Genomic DNA, 25,240 nt, shown 5'->3' on the forward strand with positions numbered 1-25,240 from the left:
GGGGCATGGGGTCGCAGTGCAGGGGTTCGCGGCATGGGTCATTATGGCTCCAGGCGGGGGAGTCGCGGCATGGGGCCGTGGTTGCAGCGCTGGGTGGGGCGGGGCGGCGCAGCGGGGGCAGGCGGGGCTTGGGGTCGCGGTGTGGGGCATCGCGCCTCTGGGTGGGGGGTCGCATGGCGGGGTGTCGCGGGGTGGCAAGGGGAGGGGTAGGGGGTCGCGCAAGGTGGGGCAAGGGTTCCCCTGAACAGGGCTCGCTAGGGTTGGGCGTGGGGCTGAGGCAGACTAAGCTTGGGGAGCCCTTGCAGGCTCTGCCGCAGCCTGCTGGACGCTGACCAGGCTCTCCCGATAGCCTCAGGGTAAGCATGGGACTGGGTTCTTTCTGGCCGGAGTGCGCCTGCAACCCCAGGGCTCTGGGAGGCCCAGGCTGGGCAACGTAGCCACTCCATCTCTAATTTTTTCTTTTTAAGTAAAGAGATTTTATTCTCACTGATTCCTGCTTCCTGGTCAGCCAGTACAATTTCCCTCTCACTCTGTTTTCCCTTTTCCAAAACGCATGTCAGGACAGTGATTTAACCTGTCCTTACTGCCTCTGCTTCCACTCCAGCTAGAATGCTACATCCGTGCACAGCTCCTCGAAGGTAGCACGGTAAGTCGCCTAATGCAATTGCTAATGCGGTTTCTCTTTTAACTAGTTTCTTGTTTGGTTGGTTGGTTGGGTTTTGTTTTGTTTTTGAGATGGAGTCTTGCTCTGTCACCCAGGCTGGAGGGCAGTGGCGTGATGAAGGCTCACTGCAACCTCTGACTCCCAGGTTCAAGCGATTCTCTTGCCTCAACCTCCCCAAGGCACCTGCCTCCACACTTGGTTAATTTGTGTGTGTGTGTGTGTGTGTGTGTATTTTTTTAGTAGACACGGGATTTCACCGTGTTAGCCAGGATGGTCTCAGTCTCCTGACCTCGTGATTTGGCCCCCTTGGCCTCCCAAAGTGCTGGGATTACAAGCCTGAGCACCATGCCCGGCCTCTTGTAACTAATTTTTAAAGACTTACAGAGTTTAGATATATAGGTGGAGTGAGATATCCTATTTTTCTTTATGGGAGATGTAAATTAAACAATGCTTTAGTTCACTATTCATAATGAAGTTATTAGTAAAAGAATGTTAATGTTCTGTTTAATTTCAGTAAAAATCTTCTTGAAAAATGATTAGGTTTTCAAAACCTGTAATCTTAGTTACCTTAATGATCAAAGCCCATAAAATGTCTAGTTAGTTGGTTTATAATAGAAATACAGGGCTTTCAGGTTCTTTTAAAACATGCCAAGTTTCCAAAGTAATAAACTGAATTCTTAACTGTAACTTATAAAAATAACAAACCACTGCTCAACGAAATCAGAGAGGACACAAACAGATGGAGAAACATTCCATGTTCATGGTTAGAAAGAATTAATATCATGAAAATGGCTATACTGCCCAAAGTAATTTACAGAATCAATGCTATACCCATCAAGCTACCATTGACTTTCTTCACAGAACTGGAAAAAAACACCATGAACTTCATATGGAACCAAAAGAGAGCCCGCATAGCCAAGTCAATTCTAAGCAAAAAGAACACAGCGGGGGGCATCACACTACCGGATTTCAAACTATACTACAAGGCTACAGTAATCAAAACAGCATGGTACTGGTACCAAAACAGAGATATAGATCAATGGAACAGAACAGAGGCATCAGAGGCAACACAACATAGCTACAACCATACAATCTTTGATAAAACTGACAGAAACAAGCAATGGGGAAAGGATTCCCTGTTCAACAAATGGTGCTGGGAAAACTGGCTAGCCATGTGCAGAAAGCAGAAACTGGACCCCTTCCTGACACCTTACACCAAAATTAACTCCAGATGGATTAAAGACTTAAACATAAGACCTGGCACCATAAAAACCCTAGAAGGAAATCTAGGCAAAACCATCCAGGACATAGGAGTAGGCAAGGACTTCATGAACAAAACACCAAAAGCATTGGCAACAAAAGCCAAAATAGACAAATGGGACCTAATCAAACTCCACAGCTTCTGCACAGCAAAAGAAACAGTCTCTAGTGTGAATCAGCAACCAACAGAATGGGAAAAAATGTTTGCAGTTTACCTATCTGACAAAGGGCTGATATCCAGAATTTACAAAGAACTCAAACAGATTTACAGGAAAAAAACAGACAAGCCCATTCAAAAGTGGGCAAAGGATATGAACAGACACTTTACAAAAGAAGACATATATGAGGCCAACAATCATATGAAAAAATGCTCATTGTCACTGGTCATCAGAGAGATGCAAATCAAAACCACATTGAGATACCATCTCACTCCAGTTAGAATGGCGATCATTAAAAAATCTGGAGACAACAGATGCTGGAGAGGATGTGGAGAAAAAAGAACACTTTTACACTGTTGGTGGGAGTGTAAATTAGTTCAACCATTTTGGAGGACGGTGTGGCGATTCCTCAAGGCCTTAGAAATAGAAATTCCATTTGACCCAGCAATCCCATTACTGGGTATATATCCAAAGGACTATAAATCGTTCTACTACAAGGACACATGCACACGAATGTTCATTGCAGCACTGTTTACAATAGTAAAGACCTGGAATCAACCCAAATGCCCATCAATGATAGACTGGATTGGGAAAACGTGGCGCATATACACCATGGAATATTATGCAGCAATCAGAAATGATGAGTTTGTGTCGTTTGTAGGGACATGGATGAATCTGGAGAACATCATTCTCAGCAAACTGACACAAGAACAGAAAATGAAACACCGCATATTCTCACTCATGTGCGGGTGATGAAAAATGAGAACGTATGGACACAGAGAGGGGAGTACCAAACACTAGGGTCTATAGGAGGGAAAAGGGGAGGGCCAGTGGGAGGATGAGGTGGGGAGGGATTGCCTGGGGAGAAATACCAAATGTGGGTGAAGGGGAGAAAGCAAACAAAACACACTGCCATGTGTGTTCCTATGCAACTGTCTTGCATGTTCTGCACATGTACCCCAAAACCTAAAATGCAATAAAAAAATAACTAACTTATAAAAATATACAATGTGTTAAATAGGTTATACAATACAGAAACTTAAAGGCTGAATCCCAAGTTATTTTTCTATTCATGTTTCTAAATGACAGTAGGCAGATGTTCATCATTTTAGAGCTGGGAGAAACAGTAGAGGTTACTATTTACTTTCCTAAAAGGGAGCACTACATTATCTGTACCTAAATTATAGGTAAAGTGGTGTTCCATTCAGCCATTTACTGGAATAGAATCAGATGTGGTTTTCAGTAGTGAAATTTTATTTCTTTTAAGTACAGATTGCTGGCTGTGATAATAAAAAAGGCAAAACATTTTTTGCATAGCCTATGCTATATACATATACATTAGTTGCATAGGCTATACTCTAATGTTATGACACTTTAAACCATCATAAAAATGAATAGTTCATGTTTACATTTTTTAAAATTGTGGTTATTTAGAATTCTAGGCCCTAGAAATTCAAAAATGAGTAAGTTATAGCCTCTGTCTTTAAGAAAAAGACAAAATTTAATCACAGTATATGATAGCGATTTTTATTATTTAGATATTTGTTAATTTGGATGAGGAAAAAAATTGTACTAATCTCTAACTGAAAAGTAGCATCTTCTTCCATTAGGAATGAAGGCAGAAAACCATAGGAGAAAGAGAACACTCACCTTTGAGGATAATTAAAATGTTAAATGTTAAATTATCAATTTAATAAATGTTTCAATATTTTCAAATGTTTATCTGATTGTATTTTATTTTGAGTCTTGTTAGTCTTTTTTCCTTTGGTTTTGAGATTTTTTTTAAAGATAGATATGATAAAGCTGATGAAGTTCTTCTGTCACATTTTAGAAAAGACAGATGATTTTGACTTGGGAAAATACTTGATGGAAGGTGAAGAAATGGAAATTGTTCCAGACATGTACACACTGGTAAGTGACAGTAGTTTTGCTATTAAAATTTTAATTACACACCAGGTAATAGAGATGATTTTAATGTGTCTTTCTACCCTAGGTCAACTAAACTAAAACAGGAACACTCTTAACTCTTAACTAATCTAGAGTCATTTATCATGGAAGTCTGGTTAGGATTTTGCACCAAATCACTAGTATTAAGAAGTTACAAGGGGGTGGGTATGGTGGCTCGCACCTGTAATCTCAGCAGTTTGAGAGGCTGAGGAGGGAGGATTGCTTGAGCTTAGGAATTTGAAACCAGCCTGGGTAACAGAGCAAGATGTTATGTGTATTTTTTAAAAATAGATTTTAAAGAAAGATGTTTGGGCACATTGGGCACACTTGATCACACCTGTAATCCCAGCACTTTGGGAGACCAAGGCAGGTAGATCACTTGAGGCCAGAAGTTCAAGAGAAGCCTGGGCAATATAGTAAAACCTCATCTAGTAAAAATACAAAAAGTTAGCTGGGCATGGTAGCACACGCCTGTAATCACATCTACTCGGGAGGCTCAGACATGTTAATATCTTGAAGGTCGAGGTTGCAGTGAGCTGAGATCATGCCATTGCACTTTGTCACCCGGGTGACAAAGTGAGAGACTGTCTCCAAAAAGGAAAAAAGATAAGTTAAAAGGGTTGAGTATAAGTATCTCTTAAGAACCTGTGATCTTGGGACTTTTTGCCAACAAAAATAATTCCATTTATTGTTTCAATGTTATAGAAAAAAAGAAAAAAGTAATAATTATATTTCCATTCCTATAGTAGGCACTTCTAAGAGATTTAGAAAAAAAATTCATTTGGTTTTTGTTTTTCTGTTCCATGTAGCTTCAAAATTTTTGCTTTTCTTCAAAATCTTCTTAGTCTTTTAATATAAATAGCTTTAAGTGTTATACTTTGTAAGGCTAAAGTGTATTTCTTTTTTAAATCATAATTGGTCTGGAGAAAGTGACAAGGAAAATTATCAACAGCCATTAAACAGAGAGGACTCTGGAATTCAGGTAGACAGGACACCATTAGAAGAACAAGATCAAAACAGAAAACTGGGTCCTTGTATCAGTTGGAAAGGTACTGTGTGTTGTGAGGTGCTGGCATTTTCTAATAGACAAATTCCCCAGAAGAAAAGGCAAGCTTGAGATCAGTTTGATATGATCAAGGTATAGGCTAAGTGGTATCATCTTTATAAAACCAATTTTTAAAACTATTAGTAATCTTTTCTATATGATGTTTAAGTAATAGTACTATAGAATTAATGTTGAATTAATGCATGCAGAGTGTAATTTTGTAATTTTTTTCCTATAGTTTTTAGAACTTTCTTAGGCCTAAATGTTTCCTTTTTTTTTTATTGGAGAAGGACTGATTTTGCTAAGATTGTGCCACTACACTCCAGCAACAGAGCGAGACATTGTCTCAAAAAATTAAAATAAAACACTATAAGGGAGGACATGCATACATTATATGCAAACACTATGCCATTTTTTATCAGGGACTTGAGCACCTACAGATTTTGGTGTCTGCAGCCTTCCTGCAATCAATCCCTGGTGCATATTGAAGGACAGCTGTATTTATTCCAGACTTTCTAATCTGTGCTCTTGGTGTCAGTGTGACCTGGAAACAGACTGTTATTTATGTGGTTTTATAATATTATGTCTTAATACAAAGATGGCAGGCTTCCTCTCAGTCGCTTGGGAGGCTGAAGCAGGAGAATCACTTTGCTCTGTTTTTCTTTCTTTCTTTCTTTCTTTCTTTCTTTCTTTCTTTCTTTCTTTCTTTCTTTCTTTCTTTTTGGAGACAGGGTCTCACTCTTGCCTAGTCTAGAGTGCAGTGGCACAATCTTAGCTCACTGCAACCTTTGCCTCCTGGGCTCAAGCAATCCTCCCACCTCATCCTCCTAAGTAGCTGGAACCCCAGGGGAGTGCCACCACACCAAGCTATTTTTTGTAGCGACAGGGTTTCACCATGTTGCCCAGGCTAGTCTCAAACTCCTAGACTCAAGCAGTTCACCTGCCTCTGCCTCCCAAAGTGCTTGGATTACAGGTGTGTGCTACTGTGACCAGCCCACTTTGCTCTTTTTTTCCTCCCCTTTCAGCTTCCCCAAGTAGCTGGGATTACAGACATACACCACCACACTCAGCTAATTTTTGTATTATTAGTAGAGGCAGGGTTTCACCATGTTGGCCAGGCTGGTCTCGAATTTCTAACCTCAACTGATCTACCCGCCTCTGCCTCCCAGAGTGTGGGGATTACAGGTGCCAACCACTGCACCCAGCTCACTGTGTTCTTTTTCAAAATTGGCATAGCTATTTGCGAACTCTTTTTCTTCTGTAGACGTTTTAGAAGCAAAATGGCAACTTTAAAAAAAAGGCCCACCTGGCTCCTGCCTGTAACCCAACCACGAAGGTGGGTGGATCACTTGAGGTCAGGAGTTTGAGACCAGCCTGACCAACATAGTGAAACCCCATGTCTACTAAGTATACAAAATTAGTTGCACAAGGTGGTGCATACCTGTAATCCCAGCTACTTGGGAGGCTGAGGCAGGAGAATCACTTAAACCAGGCAAGGCACAGGATGCAGTGAGCCAAGATCATGCCATTATTCTTATCCTGGGCTACAAGAGCAAAACTGTATCTCAAAAAAAAATCTAGCTGGAATTTTTATTGGGATTGAAGAGATTTTTTTAAATTGCATTTTAGGTTTTGGGGTACATGTGCAGAACATGCAAGATAGTTGCATATGTACACACGTGGCAGTGTGATTTGCTGCCTTCCTCCCCTTCATTTACATCTGGCATTTCTCCCCATGCCATCCCTCCCCAGCTCCCCCCCGACTGTCCCTCCCCATTCCCCCCAATAGACCCCAGTGTGTGGTGCTCCCCTCCCTGTGTCCATGTATATTCATTGGTCATCACCCACCTATGAGTGAGAATATGCGGTGTTTCATTTCTGTTCTTGTATCAGTTTGCTGAGAATGACGTTCTCCAGATTCATCCATGTCCCTACAAAGGACACAAACTCATCTTTTTTGATTGCGGCATAATATTCCATGGTTTATATGTGCCACATTTTCCCAGTCCAGTGTATCATTGATGGGCATTTGGGTTGGTTCCAGGTCTTTGCTATTGTAAACAGTGCCACAATGAACATTTGCGTGCATGTGTCCTTATATTAGAAGGATTTATAGTCCTTTGGATATATACCCAGTAATGGGATTTCTGGGTCAAATGGGATTTCTATTTCTAGCTCCCTGAGGAATCGCCACACTGTTATCCACAACGGTTGAACTAATTTACACTCACACCAGCAGTGTAAAAGTGTTCCTATTTCTCCACTTCTCTCCAGCATCTGTTGTCTCCAGATTTTTTAATGATCGCCATTCTAACTGGCGTGAGATGGTATCTCAATGTAGTTTTGATTTGCATTTCTCTAATGACCAGGAATGATGAGCATTTTTTCATGTGTTTGTTGGCTTCATGTATGTCTTCTTCGGAAAGTGTCTGTTCATATCCTTTGCCCATTTTTGAATGGGCTTGTTTGTTTTGTTTTTGTAAATCTGTTTGAGTTTTTTGTAAATTCTGGATATCAGCCCTTTGTCAGATGGGTAAACTGCAACAATTTTTTCCCATTCTGTTGGTTGCTAATTTACTCTAGTGACTGTGTCTTTTGCCATGCAGAAGCCGTGGAGTTTGATTAGGTCCCATTTGTCTATTTTGGCTTTTGTTGCCAATGCTTTTGGTGTTTTTGTCATGACGTCCTTGCCTACTCCTATGTCCTGATGGCTTTGCCTAGATTTTCTTCTCAGTTTTCTATGGTGCCAGGTCTTATCTGGAGTTAATTTTAGTGTCAAGTGTCCGGAAGGGGTCCAGTTTCTGCTTTCTGCACATGGTTAGCCAGTTTTCCCAACACCATTTATTAAACAGGGAGTCCTTTCCCCATTGCTTGTTTTAGTCAGATTTATCAAAGATTGTATGGTTGTAGATATGTTGTGTTGCCTCTGATGCCTCTGTTCTGTTCCATTGGTCTATATCTCTGTTTTAGTACCAGTACCATGCTGTTTTGATTACTGTAGCCTTGTAGTATACTTTGAAGTCCGGTAGTGTAATGCCTCCTGCTGTGTTGTTTTTGCTTAGAATTGACTTGGATATGCGGGCTCTCTTTTGGTTCCATATGAAGTTTAAGGTGGTTTTTTCAATTTCTGTGAAGAAGGTCATTGGTGGCTTGATGGGGATAGTGTTGAATCTGTAAATTACTTTGGGCAATTTGGCCATTTTCACGATATTGATTCTTCCTAACCATTAACATGGAATGTTTATCCATTTGTTTATGTTTTCTCTTATTTCATTGAGCAGTGGTTTGTAGTTCTCCTTGAAGAGGTCCTTTACTTACCTTGTTAGTTGTATTCCTAGGTATTTTATTCTCTTTGTAGCAATTGTGAATGGCAATTCATTCTTGATTTGGCTTTCTTTGTCTTTTATTGGTGTATAGGAATGCTTTTGATTTTTGCACATTGATTTTATATCCTGAGACTTTGCTGAAGTTGCTTATCAGTTTCAGGAGTTCTTGGGCTGAGGCGATGGGGTCTTATAGGTATACTATCATGTCATCTGCAAATAGAGATAATTTTGCTTCCTCATTTCTTGTTTGAATACCCTTTATTTCTTTTTCTTGCCTGATTGCTGTGGCTAGAACTTCCAGTGCCATATTGAATAGGAGTGGGGAGAGAGGGCATCCTTGTCTAGTACCAGATTTCAAAGGGAATGCTTCCAGTTTTTGCCCATTCAGTATGATATTGGCTGTTGGTTTGTCATAAATAGCTTTTATTACTTTGAGATACGTTCCATCGATACCGAGTTTATTGAGGGTTTTTAGCATAAAGGGCTGTTGAATTTTGTCAAATGCCTTCTCTGCGTCAATTGAGATAATCATGTGGTTTTTGTTTATGGTTCTGTTTATGTAGTGAATTACGTTGATAGACTTGCATATGTTGAACCAGCCTTGCATCCCCGGGATGAATCCTACTTGATCATGGTGAATAAGTTTTTTGATTTGCTGTTGCATTCAGCTTGCCAATATTTTATTGAAGATTTTTGCATCTATGTTCATCATGGATATTGGCCTGAAGTTTTCTTTTCTTGTTGGGTCTCTGCCGGGTTTTGGTATCAGAATGATGTTGGTCTCATAAAATGATTTGGGAAGGATTCCCTCTTTTTGAATTATTGGGAATAGGTTCAGAAGGAATAATAACAGTTCCTCTTTGTGTGTCTGGTAGAATTCAGCCGTGAACCCATCTAGTCCTGGGCTTTTTTTGTGTGTTAGGCTCTTAATTGCTGCCTCAACTTCAGAGTTTGTTATTTGTCTATTCATGGTTTCGACTTCCTCCTATTTTAGGATTGAGAGGACACCGGTGTCCAAGAATTTATCCATTTATTCCAGGTTTACTATTTTATGTGCATAGATTTGTTTGTAATTTTCTCTGATGATGGTTTGAATTTCTGTGGATTCTGTGGTGATATCCCCTTTATCGTTTTTTTCCTGCATCTATTTGGTTGTTCTCTCTTCTCTTTTTTATCAATCTGGCTAGTGGTCTATTTTGTTGATCTTTTCAAAAAACCAGCTCTTGGATTTATTGATTTTTTGAAGGGTTCTTTCTGTCTCTATCTCCTTCAGTTCTGCTCTGATCTTAGTTATTTCTTGTCTTCTGCTAGGTTTTGAGTTTTTTTGATCTTGCTCCTGTAGCTCTTTCAATTTTGATGATAGGGTGTCAATTTTGGATCTCTCCACTCTTCTCATGTGGGCACTTATTGCTAAATATATTTCTCTAGAGACTGCTTTAAATGTGTCCCACAGATTCTGGTATGCTGTGTCTTCGTTCTCATTGGTTTTGAAGAACTTCTTTATTTCTGCCTTCATTTCATTGTATATCCAGTCAACATTCAAGAGCCAGTTGTTCAGTTTCCATGAAGCTGTGCAGTTCTGGGTTGGTTTCTGAATTCTGAGTTCTAACTTGATTGCACTATGGTCTGAGAGACTGTTTGTTATGATTTCAGTTGTTTTGCATTTGCTGAAGAGTGATTTACTTCCAGTTATGTGGTCAATTTTAGAGTAGGTGTGATGTGGTGCTGAGAAGAATGTATATTCTGTGGATTTGGGGTGGAGAGTTCTGTAAATGTCTATCAGGTTTGCTTGCTCCAGGTCTGAGTTCAGGTCCTGGATATCCTTGTTAATTTTCTGTCTGGTTGATCTGTCTAATATTGACAGTGGGATGTTAAAGTCTCCCATTATTATTGTGCGGGAGTCTAAGTCTCTTTGTAAGTCGTTAAGAACTTGTGTTATGTATCTGGGTGCTCCTGTATTGGGTCCATATATATTTAGGCTCGTTAGCTCTTTTTGTTGTATCGATTCTTTTACCATTATGTAATGTCCTTCTTTGTCTCTTTTGATCTTTTTTGCTTTAAAGTCTGTTTTATGAGAAACAAGAATTGCAACTCCTGCTTTTTTTCTCTCCATTTGCTTGGTAAATCTTCCTCCATCCCTTTATTTTGAGCCTTTGCGTATCCTTGCATGTGAGATGGGTTTCCTGGATATAGCACACCCATGGGTTTTGTTTTTTTATCCAATTTGCCAGTCTCTGTCTTTTGATTGTGCATTTAGCCCATTTCCATTTAGGGTTAATATTGTTATGTGTGAATTTGATACTGCCATGTTGATTCTAGCTGGCTGTTTTACCCGTTAGTTGATGCTGAATTTTCATTTTGTTGATGGTCTTTAGCATTTGGTATGTTTTTGGAATGGCTGGTACTGGGGTATGTGTAGTGCCTCTTTCAGCAGTTCTTGTAAAGCAAGCCTGGTGGTACTTTACAATCTCTGGGTACTTGCTTGTTCACAAAGGATTTTATTTTTCCTTCACTTATGAAGCTCAGTTTGGCTGGATATGAAATTCTGGGTTGAAAGTTCTTTTCTTTACGGATGTTGAATATTGGCCCCCACTTCCTTCTCGCTTGTAGGGTTTCTTCCAAGAGATCTGCTGTGAGTCTGATGGGCTTCCCTTTGTGGGTGACCGATCCTTTCTCTCTCGCTGCCCATAGTATTTTCTCCTTCATTTCAACCCTGGTGAATCTGACGATTATATGCCTTGGTGTTGATCTTTTTGTGGATTATTTCTGTGGTGTTCTCTGTATTTCCTGTACTTGAATATTGGCCTGCCTTGCCAGGTTGGGATAATTTTCCTAGATAATATCCTGAAAAGTATTTTCCAACTTGGATTCATTCTCTTCGTCACATTCAGGTACACCTATCAAACTTAGATTAGGTCTCTTCACATAGTCCCACATTTCTTGGAGACTGTTCATTCTTTTTTGTGCTCTTTTCTCTAATCTTGCCTTTTCATTTTATTTCATTGAGGTGATCTTTGACTTCTGATATCCTTTCTCTTGCTTAGTCAATTCGGCTGTTGAAACTTGGGCATGCTTCATGAAGTTCTCATGTTGTGTTTTTCAGCTCCTTCAATTCACTCATATTCCTCTCTAAGTTTTGCATTCTTGTTATCATTTCGTCAAATCTTTTTTCAAGGTTCTTAGTTTCTTTGCATTGAGTTAGAACATGTTCTTTTACCTCACGGAAGTTTCTCATTACCCACCTTCTGAAGTCTGATTCTGTCATTCTCTGTCCAGCTTTGTTCCCTTGCTGTTGAGGAGTTTTGGTCCTTTGTAGGAGGCGAGGTGTTCTGGTTTCGGGTGTTTTCCTCTTTTTTACACTAGTTTCTTCCTATCTTTTTGGATTTATCCACCTGTTTGCCGAGTCTGATCACCTGGCTCCCTGCCTCAGAGCCCCCCCTTTTTTTACGTTTCAGTCGCCTGCTGAAAGGGTGCCAGGATCTGTGTGATTTCCCATGTGGGGACCCACTGCGCCGGCTGAAACAACTTTGCTGTCCATGAATCTTTTGGCCTGGGTTTCTGTGTAAGTTCTGTTTAATCAGATGAATGTGCTAATCTGCCTTCTGAAATCTCTAATTGCCGGTTTAACAGGGCAACCAAACCAGTGTATTTTGTACGGAGTGCTGCTGCACTGTGGTCCTGGCCCAAACAGCCACGCCAGCCAAACTGCCACGCTGTCGGCCTTTGGGGCTCCTACACTCCTGGTCTGTGGGCAATAAAGATCCATCTGGAAATGCGGCGTCCACTCACCCTCTGCACTTTCACTGGAGCTGCAATCCTGAGTTGGTCATACAGTGCCATTCCAAACTGGTAACATTTATGAATGACTGTTTCTGGCCGTGGCTCCTCCTCCCCAAGCAGTGGGGCTCACTGGACAAGTGTCTTCAGACAGTACAGAAAGTTTGCACTGCAGTCCCATGGATACCAGCACAGGATGCTGTGAGGAAAGCGAGGCCGACTCCTCACCCCGCTGGTGGTCACCGCTGGAAAGTCTGCAGAGAATTTATAGATCTAACTTGGGGAGTTTTCATTGCCTTTACGTGTTAATATCTACATTTACTCTAACTTTTTATTTTTTACTGGATTTTGGAAATTTTCTTTTTGAATATCTTGAGTGTTCTTTTGTTAAAGAGACACCCCTGACCTCTCATTTCCTGGTCCTGGTCCTGAGGTTTCAGGAGTGCAACCAGAGTTGGCTCACTCAATGCGGTGTAATGACAGGCGAGAAGGCTGCAGCCTTTGACACTTCACATGAAAATGTCACATGAAAAGAATGCAGTCTTGGCCAGAAAGTCATTGCTGTTAGTGAAAGAGCCAGTGTCTGAGTGCCCATAGTTATGTATGTATGAAATATATGCATACATATATGTATACATATATATAGATAATGCTTGTTGGATTACAGTGTCTAAGTATTTATCATCTAATGTGTCAGAAGGAATGTTTGACTTTCCCAGTACTAACTGATTATGGCTGTGCATGACCCTATAAATATTTAACCACTTTTGATAACAATAACCATAATATTAGCTGCCATTTTCTGAGGCTCAGAAACATTAAGTAACTTGCCTAAGGTCACACAGCTAGTAAGTGGCAGAGCAGGATCTTACAGTGACAATTTGGAGGTAAGAGGAGAATAAGTGATGTTCTTGATTCCTGCCATGCAGATGCAGGTGGCCCCCTGGACTTTAGCTTCTCCAGGGCTGGGCTGAACTCCAGAACTGCCAGGCAGCTCTGTCACCCCATCTCTCCTCATGCTCTGGGATGGCTGCCAAAGCTACTTTTTAATTACAATCCATGTGAGAAGACTGTAGCCAGAAACTTCTATCATCCTGGCATTTTCCTTTTATTGGTGCCTCCCAACTCAGCAGTTCCTCTGTAACATGGCTAACTCCCCTATTCTGTCCTCCTAGACTTTACCTTGTGGGTTCAGAGGGGAGACTGCTGTTCCTAAGCCCTGTTGAGCATCGTTTCTGGTGTGGTAGAGTTGACAGGCCGCCTGCTTATGATTACTCCTGACTCATCTCTGCAGAGCAAACACACCTCACTTCTTGGACATCACTGAAGAATGTTCTGGTAAGTAAATTTTTTCAGTAATGAAAGCTTACTGCTCAGAACACTCAACTTTAGGAACCTAGAACTATTTTGCCCATTAATCTTTTTGGTTTTTGAGATGGAGTCTTGCTCTTGTCTCCCAGGCTGGAGTCCAGTGGCACAATCTCAGCTCACTGCAACCTCCACCTCCCAGGTTCAAGCAGTTCTCTAGTGCTAGCCTCCTGAGTAGCTGAGATTACAGGTGCCTGCCACCATGCCCAATTACATTTTATATTTCCAGTAAAGATAGAGTTTTACCGTGTTGGTCAGGCTGGTCTTGAATTTCTGACCTCAGGTAGTCTGCCTGCCTCGGCCTCCCAAAGTGCTGGGTGTGTGCTACAGTCAGATCAAAGACAGGGCCCAGCCAAGTGTAGAGTGATGGCCAGGGTAGGGTCAAACCTAGGGTAGGGCTGAGGCAAGGGCCAGGCAGGGTGTTGCCAAGATGAAGGCAAGGACAGGGAATGGCCAGGGTAGGGACAGTACAAGGGCAAGGATAGTGCAGGTTCATGGTGTTGGCAGAATCCAGGGACAGGGTCAGAGACATAGCATCACCAGCAACTGGGCTGTGGCTAGGACAGTGACAGAGCCAGAGTCAGGGCCAGACCAGTGCAAGGCCAGGGTAATGCCAGGCATTTCAGGGTCAGACAGGATCAGGACCAGGGAAGAACCAGGGTAAGGCCTCAAGCGGGGCAGGGCCAGGACCAGGATCTAGGTTAGTGCCAGGGCTGGGCCATAACAGAGGGGCAAGGCCAAGCAAGGGCCTGAGAAGGGTAAGGATCAGGACCAGAACCAGGGTGGGGGTAGGGCCAGGATTGTGACAAGGTAGGGTCATCGCACAGCATGGCCAGAACTGGTTCATAGAGAAGGCAGAACCAATGCTAAGGTAGAGCCAGGGCTGTGGCAGGGTCAGTGAATATCGAGGGTGGGACCAGGCCACAGCACAGCCAAGGCAGGGTAGATCTGGCATTGGTACGACTGGGATGTTGCAGTGTCATTTCACTGCCAAGACAGGGCAGAACAGGGAAACACAATGGCAGGGCCAGAGCAGGGACAGGTCAATGCTCGGCCAGATCAATTCAGGGCCACAATACCTCCAAGTCTATTTCAGGACCATGGCAAGTCCACGGATATTGCAGAACAAAGTGTAGGACAAGGGCCAGGTCTGGGCTAGTGTCAGGTCCAGCGCAGGGCCTAGTCAATGCTAGGTTAAGGGCCAAGGTAGGGCCACGTCAGGGTCTAAGCCAGTGTGTAGGCCAAGGGCAGGGTCAGGGCAGAGTGAAGGTACAACCAGGGCATGGCAGGGAAGGGTGGTTCAAGACAAGGGCTATGCCAAGGCCAGGGACCAGGAAAGAGTCAAGGTCAGGGTCAGGGTCAGACCTGGATAAGAGCAGGGTTATGGAGAGAGATATGTCAGGGACAGGGCAGGTACATGGTATGGTAGGTCCAGAGCCAGGCCATACAGAGGGTAAAGAAAAGGCCAAGGTAGGGTTAGGACAGGTCCACAAATGGACCACGGCCAGGGCACAGCCAGGGTAGGATAGGGCAGGGCAATGACACTAGTGGTCCATGGCAGGGCTAGGTCTGTCTAGGGAGAGAGCAGAACAGGCAAGGCCATGGTAGAGACAGGGCAGGGAAGGGCAAAGGCAAGGACGGGACAAATCAGGCACCCGACATGTCCAAACACTGATCACAGTTAGTACAGGACCAGAACCATGAGCATTGGCAAGCCTGGGATTATGTCAGAACCAAAGACAGGACAAAAGGCACAGTCATAGTGAAGGCATGGCCAGCCCCAGCTCAGGTCCAGGGAAGTGGTAGGGTATGCTAGGGCCAGTGTAGTACAGGGACAAGGAACGGGCAGGGCAGAAAGCGAGGGCCATGACAGAGAATGGACAGGGAGAGCCAAGGACAAGGGTAAGGCCAGACAAGGGCCAGAGAAAAAGCAAGCCAGGGAGGGTCCAAAAGCAAGAAAAGCCAGCTCAGAACCTGAGCAAGGGGAGGCCAAATGCAGGACCAGGACAGAGCAAGACAAGGATAGGGAGTGACATAGCAAGCCAGGGTAGGACCAGGGCAAGGTTAGGGACAAGATAGGATGAAAATAGCACAGGACCAGGGTAGGGCTACTGCCAGGAGAGAACCAGAGAATGGCAGGGCCAGGTCAGGGTCAATTCAATGGCATTGGCAGCGTCACCACCATACTATGGGCAGGGCAGATAAATGCAGAGCCAAGGAGGGGCCATGATCAAAGCAGACATAGGGTGGGTCCAGTGCCAAGACAGCAATTGCATGGCTAATACTTTGCCAGGGCCAGTTTAGGGCCAGGTTAATGTTGGGTCAGGGACAGAACCAGAACAGAGCAGGACTAGTTAGGGTCCAGGGCAAGGGCAGAGCCAGGGAAGAACCAGGAGAAGGAGAAACCAAAGGTAGGGCCAGGATAGGGTAGGGCTAGGGCAGAGTAGGACTAAGGTAGCACAGGGCCTGGCCAAAAGCAGCACAGGGCCATATCAGGGGAAGGACTAGGATCAGGGCAAGGTCAAACCCTGGGACAGGGTATGGTGTGGCCAGTATAGGGCCAGGATAGATGATGACAGGAGAATGGCTGGAGGAGTGGGCAGGATCACGACTATGGCCAAGTGAGGGCCATGACAGAACCAGGGCCAGGTCAAGCCCCTCGTATTGGCAATGCAGAGCAAGGGAAATGGCAGTGACCAGTCTGGACTGCTAGGGCCAGACTAGAACTGGGGCAGGACCACATCCAGGACAGGAAGAGGGATGGCTCATGGCCAGGAATAAATCAGGGGCAGGGTAACAGCCAGGGAAATGACAGGACGAAGATGAGGGCCAGGACTGAGCAGAAATAGGACAGGACTAGTGCCAGAAAGGAACATGGGAGGGACAGGGCTTGGGACCGGGCAGGTTCAGGACCTGCAGAAGGTAGGGCAAAAATAGGGTGGTACAGGGCAAAGGAAAGATAGGGTCAAATTAGAGCAAGGATGCAGCCAGAGGATGGCAGAGTAGGGTAATAGAAGGCCATGCTGAGGACATGGAACAGGCAGGGCCCACAACAAGGCAGGGCCAGAAAGGGGTCTGGACAGAGCAAGGCCACTGAAGGGCCACAGAAAAGACAGGGCCACAAAGGAGCCAAGACAAGGACACCACCATGTGAGAACCACAGTCAGGGCCAGGGCAAGACAAAGGGAAGGGAGGGCCACAGCATGCCAGAGTAGGGCCAGGGTAAGGTCAAAGCTAAAGCAGGACTAGGATAGCACAGAGTTAAGGTATGACTAGTGAAGGGCAAATTCATGGCATCACCAGGGCATGGTGAGGTCTATGGCTTGAACAGAGCAGGGTCAGTGCCAGGCTATAGGTAGGGCAGGTCAGGGGACAAGGTGGGACCAAGATAGACCAAGACCAATACAGGCACAAGGTGGATTCAGTGACAAGGCATGGCTGCATCAAGAACAGGGTCAGTCAAAGTCCAGGTCCAGGGAAGGTCCAGATAAAGGAGAGAGCCAGAGAAGAACCAGGAAAAGACAAAGGCAGGTCAGGACTGGGTATGGTAGGGGTAGGACCAGAGCAGAGCAGGACTAAGGTAGCACAGGGCCTGACCGAAAGCAGAAGAGGGCCATTGCAGGGGAGGAACTAGCAGTAGAGCCAGGGAAGACACTGGGCTCAGGACATGGCAGGGCCAGGGCAGAGGATGGAAGTGCAGGGCCAGGACTATATCATGGACAGCATACGCCTGGGGTTGTCATCCCAGGGCAGGACCAGGGAAAATCTGAAAAGAAGGCAGGGCCAGGACCAAGACAGATCCAGGGACGAGAAGGACCATTGCAAGGTGAGGGCAAGACCATAGTTTGCAGGGGCAGGGCTATGGCAGATCAGGTTCAGGATGAGGGTAGGGCCAGGTCCAGGAATATCACAAGACCAGGGCCAGCTCAGGTCAAGGCAGGACCAGGTAGTACCAGGGCTGAATGACAGCCCTGAGTGCAAGGGCTGAGGAAGGATCAGGGAAGGTCCAGAGCTTAGTCAGGGTCAAGACAGGAAGTGGAAGGGGTCAGGACCAGGATAGGTCCAGGTAACAACCAGGGAAGGGACAGGTAGGGTAGTGGGAGGACCAGGCCATGGCAGGGCCAAGTCACCCCTGGGACAGGGCAGGACAAAACTGGGGTCACACAGGGTAAAGTCAGGGCAAGTCCACTGCAGGGCCAGGGTCCAGACCAGTGCCAGAGAAGTGCTGAGATAGGGCCAAGGCTGTGACTAGGACCAGGAAAAAGGGCAATGTCAGGAACAAGGCAAAGAAAGATTTTCAGGGCCAGAGCCAGGGCTATGGCAGGACCAGCAACAGGGCTAGGGCCAGATTTAGGGCAAGGGCCAGAAAAGCATGTACTGGGTTAGGGCCCAGACAAATCAAGGCCAGGGTCAGGCCAGTACCATGATAAAACCTTAAGCAGTTCAGGACCAGGGAAGGGATAGTGCCATGGCTTGGTTTAGGACAAGGCTGGGGCAGGACCATGACAGGACCAGGGTTAGGAGCAGGGGCCAGTGGTCAAGGTCAGGGCTGGGGCCAGGTCTGTGCCAGGGTGAGGGTGAGGGCCAAGGTAGGGAAGCGCCATGTCAAAGGGGCAAGACCAGGACCAGGATGCGGTTAGGGCCAGGGAACAATTAGGGTAAGGTCAGGCAGGGCAGTGGAAGGGCCAGCCCATGGCAGGGCTATGTCAGCACTGTGACAAGGCAGAGCCAGGCCAGGATAGTGCAGGACAAATGCAGCGCTGGTCCAATGAATGGACAAGTTCAAGGAAAGAACGAGCAGCACCAGGATCATGGCAGGACCAGCAACAGGGCTGGAGCCAGGAAAGTGACAGGGTCAGGGTGGTGGCTCGGGCCATTACAGCACATCAGAGTATGTCCTGGCAAATAAAAGCCAGGACGGGTTCAGAGTCCATGATAGGGCAAGGCCATGACCAGGTCTAGGACAAAACTGAGGGAGAGATATGACAGGGCCAGCGCCATGGCAGTGCCAGGGTCAGGAGCAGGGGTCAGGCCTGGTTCAGGAGCAGTGTGAGGTCCAAGGTAGGATAGGGCAAATGGGCAAGAACAGTACAAGGGAGAGATCAGGGAGAGGGCCATGCCAGGACCAACATAGGGCCAGGGGACAGGCCAGGGCCAAGACTGTGTCAGGAACAGGGCCAGAGAAAGGGTAGGGCCACAGAGAAGGCAGGACTAGGGAGAGTCCAGAGCAAGGGCAGGGCTAGGGCATTCCAGAACTAAGACAATGCAAAGGCATGTACAGGTCAGGCCAAGACTAGCGTAGTGACAGGGCAGGGATAGGGTAGAACAGAGCACGGCCAAAAGCACGGCAGGACCATAGCAGGTGCAGAACTAGTAACAGTGCCAGGAAAAGTAGTGGGCCATGGTATGGTGGTGTCAGGACATTGGATGACAGGGTAGGACCATATCATGGACAGGGTAGTTCCAGCATCAGCCTGGGGAAGGTCCAGGCCAAGGCAAGGGAGAAGGAATGGCTAAAGTAATGGCAAGGCAGAGACCCCCAGTACAGGGTCAATGCAGGGTAAGTCCAAGGGCAGAGCATCTAAGGGCACCGAAGAGCAAGGGAAGGTCCCAGGCAGGGTTAGGGGTATGGGCAGGGAAGAGCAGGTTCAGGACCTGGATCAAGGATGGTCTATGTTCAGAGCTATGGTAGGGCTCAGGGAGCGCCCTGGCTAAATAAGGGCAGAGCCAAGTTAGGTCATAGAGAAGGCAGGGCAAAAGCCAAGGCTGGGTTAGAGCACATCCAGAGAGCGACTAGGGCTGGGCAGGGTAGGCACAACCAGTGGAGGGAAAGTCTAGGCAATGTCACACATAGGCCATGGCAGGGTTGGGAAAGGCCATGATGGACCAGGGCAGAGACAGGCCAAGGCAAGACCAGGACAAATCAGGCTCAGGATATGTCCACATCAAGATCAGGACCAGAACACGACCAGGATAGTGATCACAGGCAGGCCTGGTGCCATGACAAGAGTAAGCAGGAGCAGCAGGGCCAGAATCAAATGATGGTCCACACACAGATGCGGGGCAGGGGCAGGGGCAGGGAAGGTCTGGGGCTTAGTCAGGATTAGATCTGAGACAGGACCAGGGAAGGACCACAGGGAGGGGTCAGAGCCAGGGCATAACCAGGACAATGTTGGGCAGGGTAATGGGAGATCCAGAACATGGAAGAATCAGTTCAGTGCCAAGACAGAGCAGGGCCAGTCCAGGATAGCACAGGGCAAAGAAGGGCAGGTCCAATGCAAAAGTTCAGATCAGGGCTAGAGAAATGCCAGGGCAGGCACCTGGAAAGGGAAATGTCAGTGCCAAGGCAAAGCCCAAGCAAAAGCAGGGTCTGGGCCATGGCAGGTGAAGTAACAGGGGTAGGGGCAAGACAGTGACAGAGCCAGGGTGGGGGCTAGGGCCAGAACAATGTACCAAGGTAGATTGTGGGCAAATCAGACCCAGGACAAGGTCAGAGACATGGTCAGACCAGGGTTAGGGTAAGGCACAGGATAAAGGCAAGAACAATGTTAGGATATGGGCAGAGCTAGGGCCAGGATTATGACAGGGTTAAGGCCAGGTGCCTGGCACCACAAGGGCAATGAGATGACAGGTGAGGGCAGGTTAGAACCAGATACAGGTCATAAGAGAACAGGGAAAAAGCCAGGGCACAGTCAGTATAGGTCAAAAGAGGCATTATGGGTAATCTGGGCCAGGGCACAACCAGTGCCTGATGAGACAGTGCAATGACACGATGGGGCCATGGGAATACCAGGATAGGACAGAACAGGAAGAGCCTTGGTGGGGCAGGGCACAGACATGCTAAGGCAGGACTGGGACAAATCAGGTCCAGGACATGTCCAAGTCCACATCAGAGCATAACAGGACCAGGAGCACTCGCAGACCTGGGGTCATGTTAGGATGAGAGGCCAAGCCAGACCCAAAACATGGCCAGTATAGGTCCAGGATGGGGGCAGGATAAGACATGTCCAAGTCAGGGTGAGGGTGGGGCTAGGGCAGAACCAGCACTGGGGAGGATAGCACATGGCCAAGACAGGTTCAGTTTGGGGCCTCTACAGCCCAGGTAATGGTAAGCTTGGTTCAGGGCAGAGCACTGCAGGGCCATGTACAAGGGAGAGCAGGTTTAGGGCAGGGCCAGTCTGAATGCCAAGGCCACACTCAGAGCAGATCCATCTCAGAGGGCCAAGACCAAGACATGGCAGACCCAGCATCTCAGAGGGCTATGGCAGGTAGGGGTTAGGGCAGGAACAGGGACAAGTCAATGCCAGGCTCTAATGGGGCCAGTCAATAGAAGGGAGAGGCCAGAGTCAGGGCAGGACCAGGACCAATTAGCATCAGGACTATGGAAGGATGAGTGGCAGTGTGAAGACCATGGTGAAGTCGGGGCCTGAACACAGTTGTGGCCTAGGCAGTGTAGGGCATGGCATAGTCAGGGTTGGACTATAGCAGCATCAGAAGCGGTTCAGGGCAAGATGCAGAGTGGGACCAAAGCTGCTTCATGACCAGGGAAAAACTAGGGGTACAGTCACCTCCATGTATATGACAAGATGAAGACCAGAGCCAGAAATCGGGCAGGGTCAGGAATTGGGACATGGCAAGGTCAGGACCAGCGCAGGACCAGGACAGAGCAGGGATTGGGTAGTGCAATGCCAAGACATAGCAGGGCCAGTGTAGAGAAAGTAAGGACCAGGGGATGGCAGGGTAGGTGCAGAATAGGTGTGGATTGGGGCATGTACCAGGCAGAGCCCACAAGGCAGATCCAGGAAGGGGCCAGGGAAAGGACAAGTGCAAGGCCAGAGAAGGACCAGGTAAAAGGACCAGGGAGGAGCCAAGACAATGGCTGGGCCAGGTCAGAATCAGAACCAGGGAAGACCAAAGGGAGTGGCAGGGCAGGGCAAAGTCAGGGTAGGGAAGGCCATGGCAGACCAGGTAGGACCAGGGAACAGTGAGGGCCGAGGCAGAAATATGGTAGCACAGGGCCAGTGAATGAATGGGGAAAGGCAGGGCTAGGGAAGAACCAGTGCATGGTAGGAACAGGACAGGGTAGGAAAGTGCTGTGCCATAGCTGGGGTAGGTCCAGGGACTACACAGAGCCAATTAGGGGCCATGGGAAAGACAGGGATGGGGCCAATGTCAAGGCATGGCTGGTGTGGGGCCAGGGAATTTCCAGGGCCTGTGTAGGGCCATGTCAAAGTTGAGGCAGGGACAAGGCCAGAGCAAGGGAATGCCTAGGGAGGGTCCAGGGAAAGGGCAAGGTCAGGGCAGAACCAGTACCACAACAAGGCGAAGATAATGCCAGGGCAGGTTATGGCCAGCATAGGGTCAGGGCAGAGCAGAAGTAAGGTAGCACAGGGCATGGATAAAAGCAGGGAGGGTCAGAGCAGGAACAGGACTAGGAACAGAGCCAAGAAAGCACTGGGTCCAGTGCATTGTAGGGTCAGGGCAGAGGAATGCAGGGTCTGGGCCATATCATGGACAGAATAAGCCCAGGATCAGCATAGTGCAGGGCCATGGTAAGGCCAGGGAGAAGAAGGCATAGCCAGGGTATAGCAGGATTAGTGCTAGGCAATGTAGGGTGAAGATAAGGCCAGGACACAAAATCACAGGGTAATGGTGGGTCAGGACCTGGTCAAGGGTAGGGCCACAGCTAGGATTGTGACAGGACTAGAATGAGGGCAGTGCAAGAGCAGTACAGGACCAGAATCAAGCCATAGAGTGGGCAGAGGAACTTCCAAGACAGAGCTGGGTAGTGACAGGGTTGAGTGCCACTGAGCCCTGAATGCAAGTGCTGAGGTAGGGTCAGGGAAGGTTCAGTGCTGAGTCAGTGTTAGATCCAAGACAGGGCCAAGGCAGGACCAGGGAGGGGTCAGAGCTTGGACCGGGCCAGGACACAACCAGGGCAGAGTTGGGCACGGCATTGTGAGTACCAAAACATGGCAAAGCTAGGTAAACACCAACACAGGGCAGGGCCAGGCCAGGATAGCATAGGTTAAAGGCAGGGCAGTTCCAATGCAGGGGCAGGGTCCAGATCAGGGCCAGAGAATCTCCAAGGCAGGGCTAGGACCAGCACCAGGAAAGAGAAATGTCAGGACAAAGGCAAAGACAAAGCAGGGCTAGGACCTGGGTTGTAGTAGGACCAGCCACAGAGCTAGGGCCAGAACAGCAATGGAGCCAGGGTCAAATCTAAGACAAGAACAACTTACTAGGGTAGGGCCCAGAAAATCAGAGCCAGAACAGGGTCAGAGGCAGGCCTGGGGCAGGGTCAATTCAGGGTGAAGGCAAGGTCAGTGCAATGAAGATTAACAGAAGGGCCAGGCTAGATCAGGGCAGAAAGATGGCAGGGAAGGGCAGGTTAGAGCTCATCTCGGCCAGGTCAAAGACAGTGTTAGGTCCCAGATAAGGGCAGGTAGGGCCAGGAATATGACAGAAACAAGGCCAGGGAAGTACCAGAAACAGGGTAGAACCAGCGCCAGGGCAGAGACATGGCAGGGACATGGGCTTTGGCCAGGGAAATGTCAGGGCCACGACAGAGCACAGCCAGTGTAGAGCAAGGACAGGACCAGGTGATGGCAGGGCATGGACAGGGAAGAGCAGGACCAGAACATGAACAGAACATTGCTTATAACAAGGCAGGGCCAGAGAGGGATCAGAACATGGGCAAGTACAGAGAAAGTCCCATGAAAAGCCAGGGCCATGTAGGGTCCAAGGCAAAGAGAGCTACAGGGCAGACCCAAAGGCAGGGTAAGACCAGAGTAGGGAGGGTCATGGAAGTCAAGGGTAGGGCCAGGGTAAGTTCAGGGCCGATGGAGGACACTGATGACACAGAGCCACAGGATTGCTGGAGAAGGGCAGGGTCAAGGCAGTACCAGGATATGGCAGAGCAGGGTTAGGTCTTTTGCATGGACAGGGCAGGGTCAGCACTGTGCTATAGACAGGAAAGGTCCTGGGGTAACGCAGGGCCAAGGAGGGGTTGGAGAGAAGGCATATATAGGGTGGGTCAACTGCCATTGCATGCCAGGTTCATGGCCAGGACGTTTCCATGGCCACTGTAGGGCCAGGCCATGTTGGTTCAGGGATATGGCCAGATCAAGGGCAGTGTTAGAGAGGGTTTAGGGAAAGGGCACATCTAGACCAGAACCAGGACTGGTATACTGTAAAGGCTGGTCTGGGCCAGGATACAACCAGAATAGGGTAAGAGCAGAGCAGGACTAAGGTAGCACAGGGTCTGGCCAAAGGCAAGGACAGGACGAGGAGCAGGGCTTGGGCAAGCACTGGGCCCAGGGTTTGGCAGCTCCAGGGCAGATGAGGGCACAGCAGTGACAGGGTCATGAGATGGACAGAGTATTCCCAGGACAGGGCCAGGGCAGTGACAGGGCAAGACCAGACATGTCCAGGCCCAGAGAAGGCAGGGACTGAACCAAGGCAGTGCCAGTGTAGAGCAGTAACAGTGCAAGAACAATGCAGGGTGAGGGCAAGACTAGGGCACAGAAGGGCAAGGCCATGGTAGGTCAGTACCAGGACAAGGATAGGGACAAGGCCTCAAATATGGCAGGGCAAGGGCAAGGTCAAGTGCTGTACTAGGGTAGGGCAAGGACGGGGCAGGAATCAGAGCTAGGTCATAGAGAGTGTTTTTTGGGGCCAGTACAGGGTCAATTCAGGGTCAGGGCTATGGCAGGACCAGTGAGGCAAGTGGCATGTTGGTTCCAGTTTGTGCTAGGGCTTAGTGATATGGAGCCCTGAGTGCAAAGGCTGAAGAAGGGCCAGGGAAGGTCCAGGGATAAGAGAGGGTTATATCCTGGACAGGGCTAGGGCATGATCAGGGAGGGGTCAGGGACATGGAAAGACCATGACAAACCCAGGGCAGGGTTGGGTAACGTGATGGAAGAACCAGGTCATGGTAGGGCCAGGTCAGTGCCAGCACAGAACAGAGACAGGCCAGGATAGTACAGGGCAAAGACAGGGTCATTCCAGTGCAGGGCTAGGGTCCAGAACAGGGTGAAAGATGCACTCGGACAGGACCAGGTCCAGGGTAGGGCTAGGAACAGGGCCAGGGCCAGGACCAGAACCAGGACCAGGACCAGGAAAGGGCAATGTCAGGACCAAATGAAGCCACAGAAGGGCTAGGGCTAGGGCCAGGACAGTGGTAGTGCCAGTGTCTAGGCCAAGACCAGAGCAGTGTACCAGGATAGGGCCCAGGAAAATCAGAATCAGGACAGTGTTGGGGCCAGGCTAGGGTCAGGGTAAGGACTTTAGCAAGGAAGGGTCAATGCCAGGGCTTGTTCTAGGGCCAAGGCAGGGGTAGATCCATGGCCAGGTCTAGGACATGGCTGGGGCAGGACTATAGCAGGACCAGAACGCTGGCAGGACTATGGTCAGAAGCAAGGACAGTGGCAGTCATAGGTCAGGGCTGGGACCAGCTCTTGGCTAAGGACAAAGTGAGGGCCAAAACAGGCTGGGTCAGGGAAAAAGGGCAAGACCAGGAACAGGACAAGATCAAGGCTTAGGAATGACTAGCATAGCACAGAGTCAGGCCAGGATCAATGCATGGCCAGGGACCATGCCCTTGTCATGGACAGAGCAGGTCCCACAAGACAGGGCCAGAAAGGGGGTCAAGGCAAGGACAAGACCAGGGAAAGGCCAGAGGAAAGGCAGAGCC

At 47.7% G+C, this 25,240-nt stretch overlaps 1 long non-coding RNA gene across 2 annotated transcripts in view; it reads left to right on the plus strand.

Moving 5' to 3' along the window:
- The first annotated feature begins 348 nt into the window (after nt 1-348).
- The window catches only part of LOC118146820 (uncharacterized), a 44,960-nt gene continuing 20,068 nt past the window's right edge, over nt 349-25,240 (plus strand). Inside the window, exons 1-4 of one of the 2 annotated variants that reach the window (XR_004732851.3) lie at nt 349-646; nt 3,914-3,993; nt 11,856-11,962; nt 13,353-13,515. This is a non-coding gene — a long non-coding RNA (uncharacterized LOC118146820). The remainder of the gene's footprint in view (nt 647-3,913; nt 3,994-11,855; nt 11,963-13,352; nt 13,516-25,240) is intronic. The other variant, XR_013525303.1, reaches the window with a different exon arrangement.

The sequence above is a fragment of the Callithrix jacchus genome, chromosome 13 (genome assembly GCF_049354715.1).
Source record: "Callithrix jacchus isolate 240 chromosome 13, calJac240_pri, whole genome shotgun sequence".
NCBI lineage: Eukaryota > Metazoa > Chordata > Mammalia > Primates > Cebidae > Callithrix > Callithrix jacchus.